Raw genomic sequence first — 23,298 nt, 5'->3', positions numbered from 1 at the left:
CACTAAAAACATCTCTCTTCAGGCCTGACTCTTTGTTGTGACCGATCTCAAGCTTTTAACGGCAAAAAGACCAAAACAGAAGAGCTCCAAAGCCATCTCTATCGGCAAGTTGACTGGTTGTTTCACTGCTTGGGATTCCTCTAAAGGGCAAGTACTTCACTGTAATTGGGATGACTTTGCTCTGAGTGCTTCTTTGCTGTCTCACTCTCTTTTCCACCACATGGCATGACCAAGAGGTGAACCCATCACACAAGGCTGCAAAGAAGACAGGAAGTTCACGGTCCCACTTTGACATCATGTTTAATTCAGGAGCAGAGAATTAAACATTAAACTGCCTTAAAACACGTTTTTATGTGAAAGGCTAAACAGCAGCTCAGCCGTGTGCGACAGCGTCAAGTCGTCACCCAACACCCATAATGCACCTCACCTCTGTTATCGGTGAGTGGAGGCAGTGTGCTGCAAAGATGCACACAAGCAACAAATACTGTATGAAAATCCATTTTTAAACCTGAAATGATGAATGGCTAATTTATGTCTTATAGTGATGAACATCTCCTCTCACCTCATGAAAATTTACATCGGGAAATAATGGCTGGGTCATTGAAAGGTTATAATGCGGTAGGAATTTTGAAAAGACGCCATGGTAACAGGCAGGATTATTGATTTTGTTTTGTAGTTTCTTCTAATTGAAGACATTTTTGTAAACATACAAGAGTTCAATTGTGAGATCCTTTGAGGATAAATTAGAACTAACAATAATCAGAACTATTACAGTATGGATTTTTCCATTACTTTAAGGGCTTGCACTATTATAAATGAATAGACCCTCAGCAGAAGGCTGATTATAGTGGTGGATGGATGGATAGCTAGAACCCAATATGGACATAATTAGACCGAATTATAACATTCTTGCTACTATGACTTTTAAAAAATGTATTTTTTCAATATGTAGAATGAAGCAACATTTGAAATTTGTCTTTAGACACAAATATGTAAAAATGATGACTTTGTTGACTTCATCGCTTTTGGTTCAAAATGAAGGTACCAGTCCAAGTGCTCAGAACTACAACCAGTTTAATCCTTTAACGTTGATGTTCTTTTAATTACAGTAACTCTCCAACCATTTAGCATTTGAAAGAGAGAAAAGCAGCAATGCGCCGATGTGCCAAACTTTAACGCAGAGAAGGAAGCATTTACACGATTACCGTACACCAGCTGATTATTAAAAAACTTTGCCGATATCCATTAACGTAAAGAAAGTGTTGAATAGTGCTGCATAGTTGATGTTTTACGCATCAGAATCTGTCGGAATTGCTTTAAATGCATATCAGTAAATAATGAAGGTAGTTCACTGAAGGTCACGGTGTTGTTCTGTTGTCGCCGGCATCAACAGACTGTTGAGAAAACTTAAAACCGCACATTTTATCGTTGTCTCCGCGTTTCTCCAATAACTTCCTGTTTTGTTGTATTTCTAGCTACTTAGGTATTGAGCCTGAAAGCTAGCTAAATATCACTTTAATATATTTGTACTTACATGGACAGAAGACCTAGGGTGCACTGTGGTATTAGCATTCTCGTCTCACAGGGCGATAGTTTGAATCCCGCATAGGTTCCTCCTGCGTGGACTTTGGATGTTCTAATTGTTCATGCATGAGTTTTCTCCGGGTACTCTGGCTTCCTCCTACAGTTTAAAAACATGCTTGGTGACTAGAAGTTGTCTCTTAGGTGCGAATGCGAGTGTGTGTGGTTCTTTGCTAGTGATGGACTGGGAAAATCTCCGGGACGTGCCCCACTGGAGTGTGGATAGGCTCCAGGAATCCAGAACATGTACAGATAAATGGTTAGAGGGACGCATGGATGGACTGAGGACGTGTATACAAACGCTAGAATGTTCAAATTAAATGCTGGATGGAAAAGGGTCAAGACGGAGAGAGAGGGATAGAATGTCATGTAACGATCAGGGCAACTGATTTCAATGGTAAATATAGTGTGTTAATGTTTTGGTGCGTGTCCAACCCTGTAGATGTCTGACACTACATTCACACCGGGCTCGGAAATGTGCGTTGAAGCGACTGCTTTCAATGAGAAGTCAATGTAAATGCACGCACATTCGTGTTTTGGGCTTCAGCATTCAAAACTCGCAAATGTATAAGTCCGTAGAACAAATTTTGCACAAATTTCCCACGTGTGGGATCAATAAAGTACTTCTGATTCTGAACCGGTTGAACTTAAGTCCCAATCAGGGACTCAGCTTTTGTAGTGACACATGGGTAGCGTCCTTCTCAAAACACGAAGGCACCAACCGTTGGAAAATTGATCGTGGAGGAGAAGATTTGCGAGATTTGTACCACTTCAACATTTCGCACCAAGCCTCTTCCAACGATGAGTACCTGCACTAGTATCCGGTAGCGACAGACCCCTGTGAAAACCATTCGAAAACCCACATTCGGTATTGAATGCACCACACATGCCGGGTGTGAACGTAGCATCACTGTAAGAATTCTGCACCACCTCAGGAAGATACGTAAAAGTAACCACAATCCAATTATTTTGTGTATATCAGAAAGAAATTTCTTTTGAAAAACAGGACATGATTGATGATTTTAAATTAAGAGTCAAAGAAAACAAATACTTATTAGGCAATTTATCTTGTTGCCCTTCTAAAAGCATTAATTACACAAACCCTCACATAACCTAGATATATTGTACGGCCTCCACACAGCATTGAGAATTGATTTTTCTCACCTTTTCCTGGTAACTCAGATTATGTCTGGGTACCTGCGAACGGATCCAGGCTGGTGAGTGTTTGTCAGAGTTCTGACCTGAATAGAATGTGATGGCGAGCCAGCTGGGAGCTGGTGTTCGAATAAGCGGGATTGATTTGCTGCGGGCTGTCAGTCTCAGATCCATCACGGAGCATTCGGGCTTCTTCGTTGTGGAGGGTAATGCACTCCTCTGTGCAGCACAGGAAAACACAGAGGCTAATGCATCAACCCGCACCGCTGCAGAGCAGACCTGAAAGAACACCGGAGTTCCTGGAATCCCACAGTCGACTTCAGTCTAGTCGCAGTTACTAAATACAGCGACATGGAGAAGCGATAAAATGCACGTTTAAATCTTCTGTGCTTTTAGGAGACTTGGAACAAAACCGTCTTAAACTGCAAAGGTTTGGAAGTCGTTCTTTGAATAGAAACACACTAAAAACGAGAGAAAAGGTTGGATGGGAGTTTTTCCGTCTCTCACGGTTTATTTCTCCATTATTCATAAGACTAAGTGGCTGAAGTGTTTTCGCCTGTGGATCCTTGTAAGAATTCAGCAATGTCAGTTTGACGTTGTGAGTTCAAGCTGTTCTATTGAGTAGAAAAGATCGATTGTTTTCTGTTGAGGAGCAGGTGGGGACATCGATGTGGCATAAACCCGAGACGATGCCTCAATCCCGCATTCTTGTGGGTTTTTCTAGTCATTCCGGCCGTGTCAGTCTTGCTTGTTTCCAGCTGCACCGTGTTGCCATTGATCAACGATGGCATTAGGAGATTAAAAGGTTTCCCGTCTTCCCTGTACCGCTGACAAGCGCCATAACGCATTGCGGCCATTAGCATTAAGCTGGCTCATCAATAAGCACTTGGCCGATCCATCAGTCTTGCTCGGAGGCGACCCGGGGGAACCTGCCGAAGATCCCCGGTCACCTCCGTGTTCTCCTGACAGGACCAGTGGAGTGCTTTTATTTATACATGCAGGAGGGGGAACTCTGCACTGGCAGAAAAACACACAGAATATCTTCACCAGCAGGTGAAGCTACAGTTCGTCATGTAGGAGCTCCCCCTCTGCATGGTCCAGAGCCCCCATGAGCAGCAGGGCGCCCGTCGCGTTGTCTCTAACCAAAACGAGGAAGGGATGATCTGCGTAAAACAGCTTGGGCCGCCCTACGTTCTCCTCCACGTCTACCTCGCCCTCCCCAGCCTGGGGAGCCAGCTCCATTGAGGCCCAGTGGAGGACGGCGCCCAGGTGGAGCTTCCCTTTACTTTTGTCCGACACGCCGGAAAAGTCGGCCACCTTCTGGTCCCAGGCATCCATCAGTCCCAGACCAGACAGCGCTTTCTGGAATCGGAAAACAAAGAGTGACGGAGTTAATGGATCCCGCAAGTGTATGCAAACAAGAAGCTGCCAGGACGCCGATAAATTATGCACACAAGGAGAGCCGAGGGGGAGGCAGAGAAGAGTTTAAAATTTTCATGATGCTTTGACATTCGGAAGTGGAGACATGTGATGGCCTCTGCTGAACTTTGCCACATGATTAACCAGCGAACAAGTCACTTCAAGAGCCTTTTTTCCCCCCACTATCATCTATCTGCTTCCCCAAAAATCTGAGTTGGGGAAGGAGGCTGACAGTTGCCCTTGTTGTGAGCTGGCAGAACAAAGTGGGCGACAGGCAAAGAGGAGACGGGAGGAGGAGGCAAGAGGATGAATAATTTAAGAGTGATGCCCCGTGACCTCCGCACCTTCTTTGTTTTGCCTCTGATATGAATTCCAGAGAAAGCCGTCGTCATGACAGGTAGTTTATCCTCCCCGTGGCAGAGGGCCACTCAAAGTGACAGGCTTCTCTGGGGGCCACATGAGAGCATGTGTGGGGATGAGTGTGTGCACCGCTGTGTGGGTGTGCGGGGAGGCCAGCCATGCCAGCTGCAGGGGAGACGAGTCGCTGACAAAAATCATTTTTGGGGGACTCTTTTGAACTTCCGCTGAATAAACGTCCGGAAATAAAGACATTTATGCTTTTATTGTCAAGGAAAATGTTTCTTTTTTTTTTTTTTGTGGATCTCTTTTTGAATTCTGTTTGGATGTTGAGCCTTTGACATCACAGCTTTAGAGCTTTCAACTCCCGTGACTCTGCTACCGTTTACACAGTTGACGACATCCCAGCGGATTCTGAATCGGAGAAAAGCAGTTTTGTGCTGATAGGCAACACTGGGTCATTCAGCAGTGAAGTGTTTAAGCAATCGCTGAAAAAACGGCTTTTCGCTGCAGTGCAACACTTTACTAATCTATCAGTGTTTGGCCAAAATGTGAGGCTACTTTTCTCCGCCTCAAAATCAGCTGATCCATGTGGATCGAATGAACAGTCGAAGATTTACCGTACGTCAAAAAGCGCGTTATTTAGGTGTCGCCCTGACTTCTCTAATGTTAAAAAATAAAAAAAATGCTCACAAACTATCAATAATTTTCAACTCAATCACTTACAAAAGCTCAACATTTCTGTTTGTTCTAAATCAAGTCGAAGACTCCACCTTTTGCTTTCTGTTGCCATGAGAACGGCCCATTTCAGTGAATAGTATCACCATATTTAAAGTAGGTGTGTAACGAAAAGTCCTGAATGAAATTCCCTACATAGAAACACTTTCCTGCTTACACAGGGAGCGCCACCTTCAGTCAAAGAGTGACATTACAGAGAAAAATGATACACCTCATTTATGCACCTTTAGAGTCCTGACTGGTTGAATTGATAGTGTGACAAGAAGAGACTTTAATGGAGAAACTTGAGTCATTTTCTTAACCCCTGATGCCTGAATTTATTTCCAAAAACACAAAATAATATTCTTCAGTGTGTGTTTTCAGTTCAAGGTGATGCTAGATTAAGTGGAGTCCTGGATTAAAAGCTGCGTTCTGAACGATGGCGCTCCCGAGGTTGGAAAAGCACTCCTATTGCTAGCACATACTTCGTTGGACCAATACAAACCAGATAAAGCATGTCCCAAGCCTAACACACCCATGTCATTTCATAACGGTAAGTTTTGGCTGTAGATGGGGAAAGTGCTAGCATCTGTTGCTAACAAAAACGTAAAAATGGAGCTAATCGCTAAACATATCGCTCAACCTCAGACATGAAAGCAATCACATGGTTGCAACATCTTTGTTCTTTCAAGGCTTTGATTTGAAAAAATTAATATAAAAGGAAACAGACAAAAAAAAAAGCATGGTCAGCATAAGAGTGGAGGGATGCATGGAAGTGGGTAACAACACACAAAGGCCTTCTTTTATAAAGAAACACATGCCAGCACCTGATTTAATGCACTTCTATTGTCTTCATCCATTATTCCTCCACAGCTCCTCTTCCTTTTCAGCCTCTTCATCACTGTCTTCCTCTGCTGCTCTGCCACACGTCTGGCATCCCCATTCCTCACCTGCTTCACGTTTCTCTGCTTCATTCCATTACTTCTTATTCTTTCTTCAGCAGACTACCCAGTCTAAAAACATTCCTCAACTTTTCAGCCTTGATTTCTGATCCTTTCCTGATAAGAAAACGACCTCAGCTACCAGTGGCAATAAGAGCGGAACGTGAGGTCATTGGTGACCGTTTTCCTCCTAGTGTTTGATGAACTGATCTTCTTTAAGTCCGTCTGGAGAACAAGGGTGGGCGGAGGTTAGTCGTGGGGTCGTATCTAAACGAATCAGTCACTCTGCGATCAAAATCCATATTAGCAAGTGTTCCAGAGTCAAGAATTATCACCCCGAGGTCTGAATAGTTTGTTGCTTTGAGTAACCCGATAAAATGTACAACGACAACAAAACAAAAACAATGCCATGACAGGACAGCTGAAAGGAGCAATAGTATGTTTTTAGTCAGAGGACAAAAACTCTACAAATATTAGATTATATTGCAAAAATGCATCTAATTTTGATTTCATAAAATAAATCTAAATTTGTTGTTTGTCAACATGAAAAAAGCCAAGTCAAAACTAAATCCACTAAGTTTTATCTTTTTAAAGTTAATTACTTCCTTCTTAAACCAGCCTCTAGTGGTCTTTTGAGGAACTGCAACATTTGTTTTTTTGACATTTTAAAACCGGAGCAGGGGTGTGGGTGTTTGTAAGTGAAATGAATTAAAAAGATGCATTCAGTTGTGCTTAATTTTTTTGTCACGAAAAGTTTAGAAAAAGGTTTAAAAAGCTTAAAGGGTGATTCAATTTTTCAAAAATAAATCTCATGTTTTAGTTTTGTGAAGCAAAAAGAAAAATACATTTTATGGTCAAAACCAAATCTTTTGGAAGTCAGATGAAAATGGCTTCTTGTTAAACCAGACCCTTGTGGTCTTGTTAAGGAACTACAAGATTTGGTATTGCAAATAAAATGACATGAAGAGTCATTTACTTAGTCTATCAAACTCTAACTCAAACTTTATCTATTTGTATAGTGCCTTTCATTTCAGTTAAAAACACAAAGCCCTTAACATAAAAGCAGATAAAAAGTCATAAAAAATTAAAATGAGTGAAAACAGAAAACACAGGACAATCACACAAAGATGGGACCCCTCCCTCACCACCCCCCACCCCCACAAAAGAGGTGATTAGATTTTTTTCAAAAACAAACCTTAAGTTCTGGTTGTTGTTCTATTTTTTTGATTTTTTTGCAAATATTAAATAAACTGAAGTGAAACAGGGTGCCCTCTGGTTTTCCAGAGCAAAACAATGTTGCACAGTGACGCTTTCCCGCTTCAGTTTGCTGCACCTCAAGGCAACAAACGCGGTTAATTGTTTCTGTAACTGTACAACTTAAGAGAGACAGCATGACTGGAACAGACAAAGGATGTAAGAGGAGCCCCGCAGAGGTGTTGCACAGAATTATACGGGGAGACGAACCTCTGGGAGGTGCTCTTTGGCTGCCCTTTCTCTGCGCCGCTCCACATGAATCTTAGATGTAACACCGCTGGGAAGACTGCTGATGCCCTGCACAAGGTATTCACCAGCTATTTGTCAGTGAGGAAGAGAAGCCACAGGCATTGTGAGCTGCTGCTTTCTTCTTTTTTGTCTGTTTGTAAGGCTCACTTGGCCTACAGCAGAGAGAGGCTAACCGGGCCTGAAGAAGCATGGCATCCACCCGCAGGCGTGCAGAATCGCATTATTTTCCTTTGATGGCTTAGCAACTTAAATTTTTTTTTTTTTTTTGCATATACCTGTAAGGAAGACTGTGAAGCCACAGGTTAGAGCATCAGAGACGCGACGGAGCTCCATCTCTAAGCACTCATTGTAGATAAAAAAAGGAAAATAAATGAGAGGAAAACATTCTCCTATATATCAAGATCTACAAACAAATACAGATAATGACCAGTTCCCCAACAGGCAAATTAAATTGTTCAGGTACTCTGTTATTTTAAGAGCAGTAACATTTTCTGATCATTTTTTTACTGTGTCCTGTGAAGCCTTTCTATCTACAAACTGCATATTGCAGTCATTGTTTTTGGAAACGGCAGCGTAAATTTCCCCAGGGTACAATTAAATATTTTAGTTTCCGTGTTAATCCTGCAAGAACTCAAACTCTCCAGTCTTTCCACAAATTAGAAATTGATATCCATCAAAAAAAAGCAGATTCCCCTGCTAATTCTGCCCACAATTAATGGAGAAAGGACAAACAACAGGGACAAAAGCTCCAGGCGTGGAGAAGACGGCAAACACGCAACCAATGAGAACAAACGCCTAAAAACTGGGCCCAAAAAAGCAGGGATGTAAAGGATGAGAGAAACATTTCCTATCGGTTCAAAACAAGATACAAACAAGATTACATTGGTAAAAGGGAAGGGAATGATTGGTTTCCATTGAACCAGTTGTCAGTTTGTCTTCCTGTTGTGTTCTCTATTGTGTTTGCCTTTTAATGTACATTCAATGTAAGCAAATCATAAGCTGCTTCTACCAAGTTGGTTTAATCACAATGGCTGCTGGTGAACCACAGTGAAGGATACGTGTTATGTTATTCATTGGTAGCTTTAAACGCCAAATGAGTAGTAAAGCCTTAGATTGCATCTATTTAGATTAAAGAATTGGACTGTATCGTATCGCCACAAAGTTAGTTGAATCTATTATGTACTGATTCACAGACCTGTATTCGCTGAATTGAGATGCGATTTGAATCATGTGAGAGGAAAAGACAACAGCCCTAGAAGAAAGATAATGAAATCTTGAATAGACAAGTTCTTTTTATGACCAGTCAGTATACCCTTTTCTTCTGAAATTAGCAGTCCAACAGACATTTTTCTAATAGTTAAACTTTATCCATCAATGCAAATGTCAAAAACGCTAAGTCGTTGTTTTAAAATTGAGTCATGGTACCTTTATTGTCTCTTAACTTCTGAAGACCTGGCGTCCACATGCACGGACATCTCATTTAGGCTTTTATTACCACAGCAGTAATTCTGCTTAACTGGGGCCCTGTGACCAGTTGTGTAGAGGTTCAGTTCAAATATTAGCAATATTAACAAGTTTAAAGACGTTTAAACAATAAGTCACATGGATGCAATAGAGACTTTATTGACACATTGTTTACATTGTTCTCTTTTTATAAAGTGATTCAACACATAACACATGCCAATATTGGTCTATTGAAAAATAACCGCTAAGCAATGAAACTGTACAAATGTCGCATTTTATTTCAAAAGCATAACTGCTACAAAGTCGGAGTTACCGACAGACTGAGATTTGTAGCAATTTTACCTTTCTAAGTGAAACGACATGATTCTGTTTTTGCTAGCAGCCAACTGTGAACTCTGATATCCTTGTTTCCACTAATGTCACTGGAAGTTTATTACAAAAAACCATGTTGACATATTTTCTATGTGAATTGGACAATCTATGTAGTTTCTTTATAGATTGTGTATATTTCTTGATTGCAATTACATTATATCTAATGGAGAAACACAGAGTTACAGTACGTGTTCATATTGCATAGTTCCAGGTATGGGTTAGTAAAAAAAGTAAAAACAGTAAAAGCTTTATTAACATTACCAACCCCCACCCTGCTTATTGGCACTTTCTATCCAGTTGTCTATGTGTCTATTTTTATATTCAATCAGTTTTGTCGCTACATTATCAAACTTTTAGAAACATCTAGCAACTTTACAAAAGTGGCCAGGGAAAGTGCTTGGAGAATGTTTATTATTTTGATGTGAACAGTGAATTATTTTTCTCCATTCCAATAATCTGAAAAACTGGAGCTGGTGACTCTACCCCTCCCTACAGTATATTAAAAAACTACTAAAGTCAACGCTAAGGTTAGTAAAAGTACGAGGCAAAGGCGTCAATGTGGTACATATTGAATCAAAAAAGTGCAATCTCGAAGTTAGCAGAAACTTGTTTTGGTCTGCCTACGTTTATAGATTGTCTGGTGTTGTAATTAATTTTTTTTGTTGGGCCTTTTACTTATTCTAGTTTGATGTCCTTGATCTGAAGGTTGTCTGATTTATACTTTATATTTATCTGATTTATAGTTTCTTTTGTATTTGGATTTATTTTACTGTCGCTTGTTTATCTGTGACATTCAGCTGCATTTCCATTCCTGCCTTCAGTTATTTTGGAAAATGAAATGTCTTACTTCACCTGAACACCTGCTTTTGCAATCCTTCACCCAAAATCATGACGGCGTGAAAAGCTGGAATGCACCAAAATAAGAAAAACCTTTCTTCACAGGTTGTCATAGTGTTAGCTTGTTGCTTTAGTAACAAAACTAAAACCCAAGAAAAAAAAAAGAGAAGCAAGGAGGCTGTAATGAGGTGGCATTTGCCCAAAACTAATTAAAACTATTTGTTACTTAAAAGTCCTAATTTCATTCTTTTTTCGGTCCATGAAAGTTTTTGTTTTTTTTATTAATTCTATGGGATCAAAGTCACTTAAACTTCTGTTGTAAACATTGTCAAGGAAAGCTGCCATTATTTAATTATTAAGCTTAATTTGCAGGGGCTTGTTGGAAGGCAGACTAAACAAACATCCCAGTGATTCATGTTTCTGTTTCTTTGGCTTTTTGTCTCTTGTACAAGCGGCCCTTTGACCCATCTCTTTCTAGTTTTTTGTCGTGCTTTGTGCCGTGAATGTCCTCCTAGGACTGTCAGCCTCCTTCACACTCTCTCTTGACCTTCCTGACTTTGGTGTCGAGCGTGTGCGGAAAAACAAACGTTTCTAGGTGCTTACACAGCAGCAATGTCATGGCAGATAAAGCTCCTGCATTTTAGCCAGAGGAAGAATCCCTGCCCTTACTTTCCCACTGCCGGAGCGCACGGCAGGACACTTTTGATCGCTGTTAGCAATAGAAATGCTAATTTAAGTCCCAGATTTCTGCTTGAACAAAGGTCTGGATGATATGACCCTAAATTCCATATCCCAATAACAATATACACGAAGATATGGCAATTGTACTTGTACATTCAATTAATGAATAGCTTACATAAAATAGAAATGAGGAAATGCAGCTTGAGATGACTAAAAGGTCATGGGAACTGATTATTTCTTTTATTTAGAACCTGTTTTCAGACAAACTATGTGTTGGTCACCTGCCATGAAATAAAACTGAATATGTAGCAGAGAAATAGTGCAAATCAAATGTCCTCAATGTGAGCCTTCTGGTAAAACATTTTCCAAGCTTCTTGTCAATTCGGAACCTAACTCACACCAAAGTTTGGACTATACCAGCATTTAGATGACATTCCACAGCTGCTAAAAAAAAGCACACAATGCAAGAGAAGCAAACTAAACCTGCCGTAAAACATCCATGTTCTCAGGACGAAGAATCTTCAAACAGAAATGATCTCATTACAGTAAAAGAAACTTTGCTAGAGATCATGACGCACCTCGACGAACTTTTACAGATGTCCTTCTCAAACAAGCCCTGATGTCTATCTGTTCCTAGAATTTGCACAGGATGGAGTAACTGAGATACAGAGGATGGATGTTTTTGGGGGAACATCCGGCACACAAAAATCAGAGAAAGAAGTTTCAAATTGGAGCTCAGTGGATAAACAATGCTGAACAAACATCAGGTTAACAAATAGTCCAAAGCAAACCAATCGTGTTGGCAAACCATTAAGACGCATTTAAAATGGATTTGTTCAGATATTGTGATGATAATCGCTTTAGTATAACAGACACATGACGTTAATGGCTTCATCAGTGATGTTTTACAGTTAAGGATCCTCGCGGTTTCATTCAAACGTGCGACAATCACAGGAAGACTGTTGCATTTGTCGATTTAAGTGAGCGCTCCATCAGGAGGTGCAGATTGTGATGGGAGTCAAATGATGTGAAACTTCATGTCGTTTCACTTTTCATACAAGTGTACAAAGCATGTTTGGGGTGGAAGCAGCTGCTACTTTTGTATGGTTTTGTTTTTCCAACACATTGTTTAGTTTGAAATAAACGTCGATGAAAGACTGATGGGACACAACAATGAAGCATTCATAGAGCGTGACACAAAAATGAAACACATACATTGGGAAAAAATCCAGCTGAATAAATCCACTGAAAAACGTTCTGACTGCACTGCAACTCAAAATATCGTTTTCGCAATCTTTACAAAATATGAAAGGCCAATTAAAAAAAAAAAAAAAAAAAAAGCTTATTGTTGTGGTGCCCTGCCCCCCTTTCTCTCAATGTTGCGGAGGGGAGCAGGGCCCTCCCAGCTTATTTTCTACATCACTACTGCCTTTTTTTATGCCATTTGAACTTACTTTTTTCTTTTAACTTGTCCTGTCTAACAGCTGAGCAGACAGATGAGAGCTGTAAGTCTCTTGTGTTGAAAATATTTTACCGTTACAAAAGGGGTTATGAAACATTTGACACACTAGGTGTATATTTAAATAAACCCCTTTTGTAAAGGCTAAACTTTATTCACCTTAGTCATTTCTGTAACAGTCTTTTGTTGGACCAGACAGAAAAGAAAAGAAGGGAAGAAGAGAAAGGGATGCCAGAGGGGGTGGGGGGTGTAGGAGGGTGATAAAAGAGGAGGGGGGGGGAGAACCGTGAAGCAGCATAAGGTAACAAGTTGCTGGATGTTTACAATCGTTACAGTCAGGTTTATAAGGAATGTAAATCCAAAAGGGGCGGGGCCTGTTCACACACACACCCAAATGCCACAAACACACCTGTGGGCTCCAAAAATGCCCACATAGAAAACATGTCATGTTAAAAAAAGAAAAAAAAAAAAAGAAAAAAAAAAAAAGAAAACATGTCAACATTTACACAACACAATTGATGTTCACACACGCATGCTTATGCATTCGGACCAACACGTGAAACATTCCATTCAATCACTCAAACCACATGTGCAAAGGTGAGATAACACCTGCGCTCGAGTGGATCCCCATGTTCCTCTAAAGTGGATGATGGGATGCAAAAAGAAGGAGGGAGAGTACCAAGCCATCCCCACACCAGGACCCCCGCCGCAGCAGTAGCTGCAGCTAAACACCCGCACGGCAGCAGATAGAGAACAATCACATCTGCCACCCAGGCCAGGGCCACCAGGACCGCCACAGGGGCGAGAGCAAAGCCCGAGAGCAGGGAGGCACCGGGGGACAGAGAGCGCAAGCCCTGGCCCAACAAGGAGAGCAGCCCCCCTGCCCCCGACAAGCAATCCACCACCATCCAGGAGTTCTGGGCATCCCCTCGACCCCGGGCACAGGCCAGGGCCCCCCAAGGGAGTCCCGCCCTACGCTCCAGACAGCCGCTCACCCAGTCCACGGTTGGTTCAGGTTTTTTGAACGATGTGGGGGGACAAGCAGTTCCAGTCAAGCACTTCGGTTCCGGACGTTGATGTCTACAGCCAGGTCCTCTCGCCTAAATAACACACATCTTTGCCAAACCATAAATCCTCAACACAATACTGACGTTATGTGTTGCATTAAGCGCAAGGCATCTTTTCTCTGTTTACGCTCATTGTGTAAGCACTTCCCTACTGTGAAAGGCTGCTTTTCCAAACCACAGAATCCACTGGAATCAACAGTTAAAGAGTTACGGTAGTCGAAGTAATGTAAACACTGGAGCCAAAAGATTTGGTGTTAACGGCCTAAAAGAACACCCTGAGATTGAAATTATTAGGAAATAAAGCAGAAAACCTCTAATAAATTTTCAGGCACTGAAAGGGTACTTTTGGTACTTCTGTACTTTGTACTCGGGTACTTGTTAGGTATTTAACGGAAGTTTGAGAGGGTTGCCATCTCAACAAAATTAATGTATGTAAATCTCCAGGATAATGAATAAATCTTAGCCATAGTAACAATTCAAACAAGGCCAATATGCAGTAATTCTGTTGTTTGGGCAGAAGCTTATACACTTTTGAAGTTTCATCTCATTTTTTTTCTCTCCAATGCTGAAAAGTTGTGTAGCTAACCTCCGTTTGTGAGACTCACACTTTCTTTTCTTAGATTTTCTTCCCCAGCACCTGTTTTAAAAATGACCGTACTGCACAAAAGAAGAGAATCTGGAGGACATTCGTATCAAATACCTCCAAAGATAAATGACTCGAATTCCTAAAAACTTCACACAGCCCTGAAGTTTAAATATTGCATGGAGCTCCACATCAGGAACACCTACTGACCCAGACTGGAACAAATGAGGTCCAATCGATCATCCAGATTAGAATCAGCCCGACCATCATAACAAACGGGGGTGAAAATGGCTTCATCTCCACTCCTCCATCTCCCTCCTCCTCCAGTTTATCAAAAACACTCTGAAAATGATCCTTCTAAGCTGCTGAACAGAAAGCAAACACAGCCTGTGGTGTCCTGAGTGGGTGGGTCCAAGCACACGGTGGGACCGTCAACGCTTCTCTTCTGGATCGAATCTGGCGACCGCCTTAAACTCTGGACTCGTTACCAGTTTCTTCAGGGAAAAAGAAGCTTTTAGCGAGAAGTTCAACAAACAGCTTTGATTTATTCATACCAAGGCTGTGCTGAAGCAACCCCCCCCCACCCCCACCCAACACTGTACACCTCCAGAGCGCTCTCTTGTAAATATTTGATGACCTTTTGACCTCATTAGTCATGATTGAGTGAGCCTTCTGGTGCAGGCTCATCGGTCTTAGTCATCGCTTTGAGAGACGGCCAGATTTGGGAGTGAGTGTGTGTGTGTGTGGGGGGGGGTGACTGTGTGGTCCGGTCAGCCGGGTTCAGGGACGGAGGTGGATTTTCCATGACTTCTGGGCTGGGCTTGTTAAGAAGCTCTCTTTGTCTCCATCACAAACCAAACGTTTTTTGTCCTTCAGTGAAAAACGAGATGGGCAAAAAAAAAGGCCAGATTCTGCGTCTATTTTTAGCCTTTAGCTGTGATTTCCACCTCGTCCCTGAGCGATCCTTGACCCGCCTCGTCCTCCGTCACCTCCCTGGTTCTCCTGGCTGCTGAGCGCCACTTTTATTTAGGTCAGCAGAGGCGAGGTAGGAAGCGCATTAGCGGCGCATGTGAGAGCTAAAAAAAAAACGATTTAGATGGCAGGGGCTGATGGGACACAAAGGACAGGGGTGAGGGACGGGTTTGGAGCGCGTTTGGGTTTGTTTTTCGTGGACACACATATGCCGCGATCATCTGTTTGTCCAGATGCTGCCCTCTAATCTTCGGAGTCCATGGCCATCCCCGGCACTGACAGGCTGAGAGGTAAACAGTATTAATGCGCCATGATGAGCAATTATTTGCCTGACCCAATTGGAAAAATGATAGTCAGCGATGACATGGGGGTTGGAGCACTCTGAGGGTTTGTTCAGAGCTTTCATGAAGAACACGGACAACTGGATTTTTGGAAGGCTGTGTTCCAGCAGCCTAACGATTATTCTGGCTGTTTACTGCAGTATCCATTATTTTTTAATATGTCACTATTATTTTGGTAATCTGTATTTTTTTTCAACTTATTTTCATTTTTAAAGAAAGTTTTTCACTGTTCGCCCAAACAAAACCACTTTCTAGGCAGAGGAAACTACATTTTTGTTTTGCATAAAGCTTTTTAATAGAGATTTTTCATTAATAGACAATTATAATTATTCCAAATCACAGTATTACGCATTAGACAAGTATTTAAAGAGTGGCTTTGTCTTCATTTATATAGTTTTTACCTTTTTTTTACGCCAAGCTTGAACATTTTTTATCAATATAAAGCATTGATTGGTGAAAATGGAGATTGTAACAACAACATAATAACAGTTAACATTCATACTATTAAAAATAAAAAAGCCAATTCTTGATAAGAATATTCACTTTAATGTGTTTCTAAGAATGTCTTAAATAAAACACATTCAGCAGACAATGATGCGTCATTTTTGTCATGATTAAAAAAAACTCTTTAATCGTTTTAGTCTTTGTACTAAAGGAGCCACAGAGATTATTGGCTTGCTTTTTACGTCTAGATTACTTAAAGGGGGTTTAGGTAAAGTTGACGGTACTCAGAATTACTAAAGAAGAGAGAAAACTGTATGATCAGATCAGGGGAGAGGTAACGGCCATCGGTCAAATATAGACAGGTCTCAGCACTAGGGTGTAATGATTCATTTTTTTAACAATTCGATTCAATATTTGTTATTGCCGATTCGACTCGGATTAAATATTGGTTCATTTTAAACGATCCGATCAGATTCTCTGGCCTAAGATGGATCAGGAAATCTTTAGCCAAAACTTCCACACTGGTGTGACTCAGAGAGAAGTACCTGGTCCTGACCCGTGCAGGTGAAGTTTTCCAGACTCTTTGTATTTATTGTAAGATTATCAAGTGTAAATTAAATATGAGTACAAACAAACAAATAAACAAGAATTATTGTCAAATCCATTGTCCTTTTTTCACTTTTGTTTTTTCACATCCAAATAATCCAAATGGAACATTAGTAGAACATTCTACCACACAGTATGGTCACATGTCTTTGGGAAATTCAAAGTGTTTCCACACATTGGACTGGAATGATGACTCGATTGTGTTTTGCTGGCATCACGTGTGTGTTTGTCCGCTGGGATGCACTTGGGTCATTTTTCTGTTACAGTACAATAAACCCACCATGTCTCAATCGAAATGGAATTTTCCTATTTCCATTTGATTATCGAATTGTCTAATTTTGAAACGATTCTTTGATGCTATTGGTTGATTTGATTCGATATTGCCTCAGACAGATCTATCTGATTCGACTCTAGGAATAGAAGTCAATACATGGATTCTTCTTTTTTTTTCCACCTACTAAGAACTCTAAAGTCCTCAAAGATGACCAGTCCACCGTGTATTGGGATGCAGCTTATGTGTGAATTCTGGGGCAGATTTCCTGTTATACAGGGCACACAATAATCTGTCAAAAAGTTTTTAAAACTGCACCGCTTGATGGATTGTTGGAGCATTATGGGTACTGCGTGATACGTGCTGTACTTGAAAAAGTGAGTTTTGGTTCGTATTTTAGGTGTTCTGAAAAAGTATTATCGTGATCAAAGTTTGACTTATTAGTTGTGTTGCTCTCTGAAAAGACTAATTATTAAAAATAAGACATAAGAAACTCAACTTCGACTAGAAAAACTTCCCATTAACTACTCTGACCCATCACCTCCTCAATACATTCTGAGTAGTCTTACATAATGTGACTGATGATTTTTCATTCCAGTGAATCCAGTGTACCTCCTGTATGAAAAGAAACTCGTCATTCTTCGTTCCTTGCACCTCATTAATATTATAATATTATCTTGAGGTATGTTCATCATCTTTTCATAAAGTCAGCTTAGTGCTGCCAATGCCTTCTAACACTTGTTACTGCCAAAGAGGTGTTTAACACGCTGGAATGTTGTGATTATCACATGTGTAATCCCAAATAGATCTGATCTAGACATTGTCTTGTATGGGCATTTCTGTAAACATGGCCAGTGCTTCTGTCACACTCTTGAGGGGTTGCCATGACTTCAGTTGGCCAGCAGATCAAGGTTATTATAGTTAACGAAAACGAACAAAAAAACTAAAACTAGAACTGAAAAAACATTTTCGTTAACTGAAATAAAAATAAAAACGAGAGTTTTACAAAAACGAAAACTAACTAAAACTGTTTGTTGTGTGTATAAAACGAACTGAAACTAAATAATATTAACCCCAAAAAATCCTTCGTTTTCGTCTTTGTTAATACATAAGTCTTTTGGGTTGAAATAAAATCTATTTACTTCACGCTGCTAGTTTTACTGTGTATCTGACCCCTACGGCATCACGTTGTCTGTGACGTCACATGATGTCTGTCAGACACTGCCGGCTAGCGTGTTTATAGACATTTACATGAGCGTGATGGCTGCATTAAAAGTTGGGAGAAAGCGGGAGAGTCCTATTTGGGACTTTTTGAATATAACAGCATCGAAAACAAAAGTAAGTGCCTTGTAGTCGAAGCAGGAGACAAAATTTGTGGAACGCTCCTCAAAGGGAAAAAACCCTACGAAAAGTACATTTAAAAAGCGCACACAAAAACGCAAATCAACACTACCTACAAGCTAGCCTCTCGCCCGCCCTCCCCCGAAAAAGAAGCGAGAGCAGGGAACGTAATGCTGTTATCGGCTGTTGTATTTTAATTTAAGGATGGTTGTCCTTGTGTCCTCTGAATAATAAGTGTTTCAAAATGTATCTTTGATTGAGTTTTTTATCATACAATACTTATTCTGGTGATTTTGAATCAAGCACCTGACAAATATCCTAATTTACAAAAAAAAATGAAAAAACTAAAACTAACACTAAAACTAATAAAAACTAAACTAAAATGAAGCAATTTCAAAAAATAAAAACTAATAAAAACTAGTAAAGCTGCCTCTAAAAACTAATTAAAACTAAATAAATTTAAAAACAAAAATTCAAAACGAAATAAAAACTAAAACTAATAAAAAATCCGAAACTATTATAACCTTGCAGCAGATTCCCTCTTTCATCTTGCTGTTCTTCATTAAACTGAAGTCATATAAGCTTTGATCTACCAAAAATACCTGAAATGTAAACATTTCATCTCATAAATAGTTCTGATAACACACTTCCTGTTGTGCATTGCTACCTATAGCCTTATTGTCGATGAAGATACTAATTCATCCAAGTGATGATGTCTAGAAGTTCAGTCATGGCATCGCCTCAGCAAAATGTTTCAATAGACAAAAACAAAAAGTCCTAAAATGGTTTTTGTTAGTCCTTCTATTCGTGCGCCTTCTCTTTTTAACACTTTAACCCGTTGCCAGTGACAACACATTAACACACTCTTTGAACTATCGCGACTCTTCCACCATTTACACAATTACCGTAATTTCTATGGAGAGAACCAGCTTTGCACCAAAATGCTCACCAGCACAAAGCTCCTCTAAATGAAAAAAAAAAATAAAAAGATGAAAAAAACGTGTATCAAACCTGACAGTCAAATAAGGTACGTTTGGGGTTTCGTCAGATTTTAGGATTTAGGTTGCATTCTTCGTGCGGTCTGTTTTTTTTTTGTCCGAGTTCATCTGGTTTCGGTTCAAATCCACACCTGTGCCTCATTGTTAATCATCCCCAGCAAAGCGCGCTCTTTTGTCAACGCCGCCTTATTGTTTGCCTCCCACTTGTCAGCGGTTTCATTCCGTCTCTGGCAGTTTATTCAGCCTGGCTTTCATTAGCGGCACCAGTCCTGAAGGTTTTGAATATTTGTGAAGAAGAACCATAATTGTGGGAAAATGTTTTCATCTTGGAGTCATTTACATTGGATCGATGGTGTGTAGCACAGCTTGTGTGTTTGTTAACACGCTTGCTGAGATGTGACAAAGGTCGGCGGGGTCGGACGCGCGGACGCATTTTGGACCCGGACCCGAAGACACAAACTTCGGGGTGTCAGCCCTTCCTCTCCACCAACTGGGATGCGGAAAACGGCCAACACCGGCGGATGAGAGGACGACGATCAGTCTGCTGGAGTGGGAAACGTCACTTCTGGTGTGTCACCCTGCAGGTCAAACCGACAGGTGAACTTCTGCCGCTTTTATCTCAGATCTCAGCTCTGAGAAGTCTCTTTTTTCCTTTTTTTCCTAACATTTGCATCTGGAGGAATGAAGCTACAGCCGGTCACAGTGTGTCCAGCATCCATGCAGTGTTGCAGCCGGAGCTCCTGAAACGGGCGAGATGCGGTGAAGGAAACAGGAAACAAGATAAGAACAGAGGTCACAGCAGGTGAAGATGTTATGGGGGGGCGGGGGCGGCAAAGACGAATAAATAGCTACGAATGGGTATGAGGCCAAAGCAGCAAATCATGAACTCCAACAGGGGAGAAGATGAGAAATAAATACTGTTAAAGTCCTCGTGAGGAAAAAGACGAGAAGGAAGAAAAAAAACCACACAGTAGGATGAAGCAGAGAAGATATAGATTTACAACGGAGCTACACGGCAGTAGGAGTTGTTTTGAGGCGAGCGCAGAGCGCGGGGAATTAATGAGAAAACAAAACACAACTGAAGCTCGACACCATCTACTTTGTCAAATGCCAGCACAATATTAAAAATCAGAGCGCCGTCCCTCTTCTGCACATTCAGGCCACACAAAAGCAGATAAACTTTAAAGCAGAGGCTTAGGGGGAAACTAATCTCACTTTTAAAGAGAGTTTAGGCATTATATCGTAAAGGATTTCTTTCTGCAGGAACCAAGCCCTGAAAATACACATTTCAGGAGATGACACACAAAACCAGAATAAGACGCAACACCACTCCTGGTCGCTCCATACAAGTCTCACAGTAGAGATGTTTACATTCCACAAAACAGTGGGGATTAGGGGTTGTAGTCCAAAAAATTGGCCTCTATCAATGGTTTTCACCATGGCAACCATAGAACTTATTGAATGTCTTGGCCTGGTTAATATGTGTAACAATTCTTATGAGTGTATCTCAAAGTAAATTTCTCATCTTTCCTTAGCAACCAACGTTCGGTACTGTGACAGCTCTATTTGTCAGCTGTTTGAGTTTAGGCTTTCACGCTAAGTGGTTTGGTGTTTATTTGATGATGTTTTTAAAGACTTCGCTAAGACCTCCATCTTTGCAGTGTTGCCTCACAATAGTGTCCCATTAACAGTGTTTCTAATGTCACCATTTAAATCAATTGTTTTAAGTAACACTTGTATGTTATTCGTTCCAGAGGCTGCTGATGTTCCATAAAGTGTCTTTGAGTCAGAAGGGGAAACTGAGCGGGCTAAAACCAGGATAAGTCATTCTGATTGGCTAAGGGTAGTGTAGAGGTTAAGCTTTGGTCCTTCTCATCTGCATCTTAGTTCTTCCTCTTCCTTCTTGCTCCTTCAGGTTTCTTTTTTTTTTTTTTTCTCTCTTTTTTTAACTTGTTCTGTCCAACAGCTGAGCAAACAGATTAGAGCTGAAGGCTTTTTTATGTTGGACAGGTTTTACTATCACAAAAAGAGGTTATATAGCTTCAAGAAACTAGAGTGTAGATTTGTATAAACCCCTTTTTGTCGTATTATTTTTTATTTATTTGTTACATTTAGTGTGTGTGGGGAGGGAGAGGGGAAGAATGTGAGGGGAGGGTGGAAGAGAGTAAAAGGAAGAAAGGTGAAAAGGTGGGGGATACAAGCACTGATTTGACTAAGTTATTAATTTAAGCTGTAACAATTATACCAGATCTGCTGGAAAGACGAATGTTACATCAAAGGTGAAAATCTGACACTAAGATGAGCGAGAAAAAAAAACTGTCCATCAATACACTGTAGGTAAGGAGGAGGGATGAAGCAGACAGGGAGCAGTGTGGCAGTGTGCACGTGCACGTGGGGGTGGAGATACATGCATGCTGCCGACGTGAACCGTGTGTTCGTAAAGGGAGCCAGATCCTACCCAGCCAGACCAGCCAGACCAGGAGAGGGGAGGAGAGCCCCCCAGGCCAGAAGCCCCCCCAGCATCCGGACCCAGGCAGCCCGGGAGGGGAGGAGGAGGGGACCGCCCACCCCACCAGCCAGGCACAGAGAGGGCCCCCCTACAGGGGCCCCCCCAATGCCCAGAGGCACAAGCGAACCCAGTGTCCGGCCCCCAGGCCACAAGACAGGAGCGCTTAGCCGTACCAGGCGGCAGCCATGGGGGCCACCGGGCGCCGGACACCGAGACAAAGGCCAGGGACGAAGCCAGGGCCCCCGGAACCCAAGAGCCGGCCACCACCCGACCGGCGCCCCGTCCCCGCAAGCCAGCCCAGGCCCGCGACCTTAGCAACCCAGGGATCGCCACGCACCCACAGCCACAGCCACCCCCCTAAAACCCTACGCACTACCACCCCCCCCGCCATAATATCTGACCCCCCCTCCCCAACCCTCTCAGTGCCCTCCCCTCTCTGTGATGGGGAGGGAAAGCCCCAGAGGGTCCCAGCGAGCCAGCCCCCAGGTCGGTCCTACCCATGCACTCACACACACATACTCACAATCATCTGGTTACCCTCCCTACCCCCGCCGCCAAGCAGCAACCCCCCCCCCAGCCGGCCGACCCCCAGCGCCGCATGCCCGACCCCTCCCGCAGCCGACAGGACACCCATAAGCCCGGCCGCCCCGAGAGGACCAGGCGGGTGAAGACCGGCCGCCCCCCCCCGACCCCACCCATGTATGGAGGTGTGGGAGTGCTGTGTGTGTGCTGCAGGTAAAATAGGAGGTCACCAGTGTGGGGGGATCCACCGCTGCCAAGCCGCAAAGCCCCCCACTCCGGAGTCCCTCTGTGAGTGGTGTGTATTTGCTGTGTGTGTGCTGCTAGCATGCAGTGTGTGTGTCTACAGAGGAAGTTAAAATTGTGGGGGGGCCAGCGAAAGGTGAGCACGGATGTTTCACCGTGCCCCCCTCCACCAGACCCTCTCCACAAGGCCCTAGATGAATCAGAGTGTCTAATATGCAAGTAAATTGCTCCTTCAGGTTTCAACCTCTTCATAAAGTATTGGCAACACGAATTTTGACGCATATGGACAACTATCGAAGTTGCCGAACACGATAAAATAACCGTGCTCAGCGTTAGAAATAAGGGGAAAAAAATGGTTGTTCTCTGGACAACCTGGCAAGTAAACTTGGTTGTCCTCCCCAATTTTTGGTTGTCCTTCGATACCAATATTCAACAGTACCGAAACCTACTCAGATGTCAGTACTTACATCTTTATTTCTTCTATACATGTAATCTCAACTGCCTCTTCTGATGGACATTTAAAAAACTCTTTAAATATTGATAACAAACATTTTACTAAATATCGAAGGATCTGGTTACACAAAGTATTACCAAAAACTTGAAACGAAACCTTTTTGCGTGTTTTTGGAGACCTCTAGTGGTCACACCAGGTAGTGTTGTTCAACACGTATTTAAATACCGGTAATCTTTATTGAAAAGTGCACATTTACAAATAGAAAGGATATGCTAGCATGCACGCACTTCGTTTGTCAGTGGAAAGAATTTGCTGCATATGTCTGAATTCAGAGGTTGCCAAAAACTAACCATTGAAGCTTGAAAAATAGTCAAAAAATACCAAAATGTTGAATAAAAGACCAGGTTGTCACACGTACAACTACCCGGTTCATTTTGGTTGTCTTCCATGAAATCTGGTTG

General features: G+C 41.9%; 1 pseudogene across 1 annotated transcript in view; it reads right to left on the bottom strand.

The window, feature by feature from the left end:
* Nucleotides 1-283: 283 nt before the first annotated feature.
* The window catches only part of LOC101162003, a 43,826-nt pseudogene continuing 20,811 nt past the window's right edge, over nt 284-23,298 (bottom strand). Inside the window, exon 5 of the transcript XR_002292364.2 lies at nt 284-4,098. The product of XR_002292364.2 is annotated as a serpin H1-like (transcript). The remainder of the gene's footprint in view (nt 4,099-23,298) is intronic.

The sequence above is a fragment of the Oryzias latipes genome, chromosome 18, assembly GCF_002234675.1.
Source record: "Oryzias latipes chromosome 18, ASM223467v1".
Lineage (NCBI taxonomy): Eukaryota > Metazoa > Chordata > Actinopteri > Beloniformes > Adrianichthyidae > Oryzias > Oryzias latipes.
This window is presented reverse-complemented; position numbering and strand designations above follow the sequence as displayed.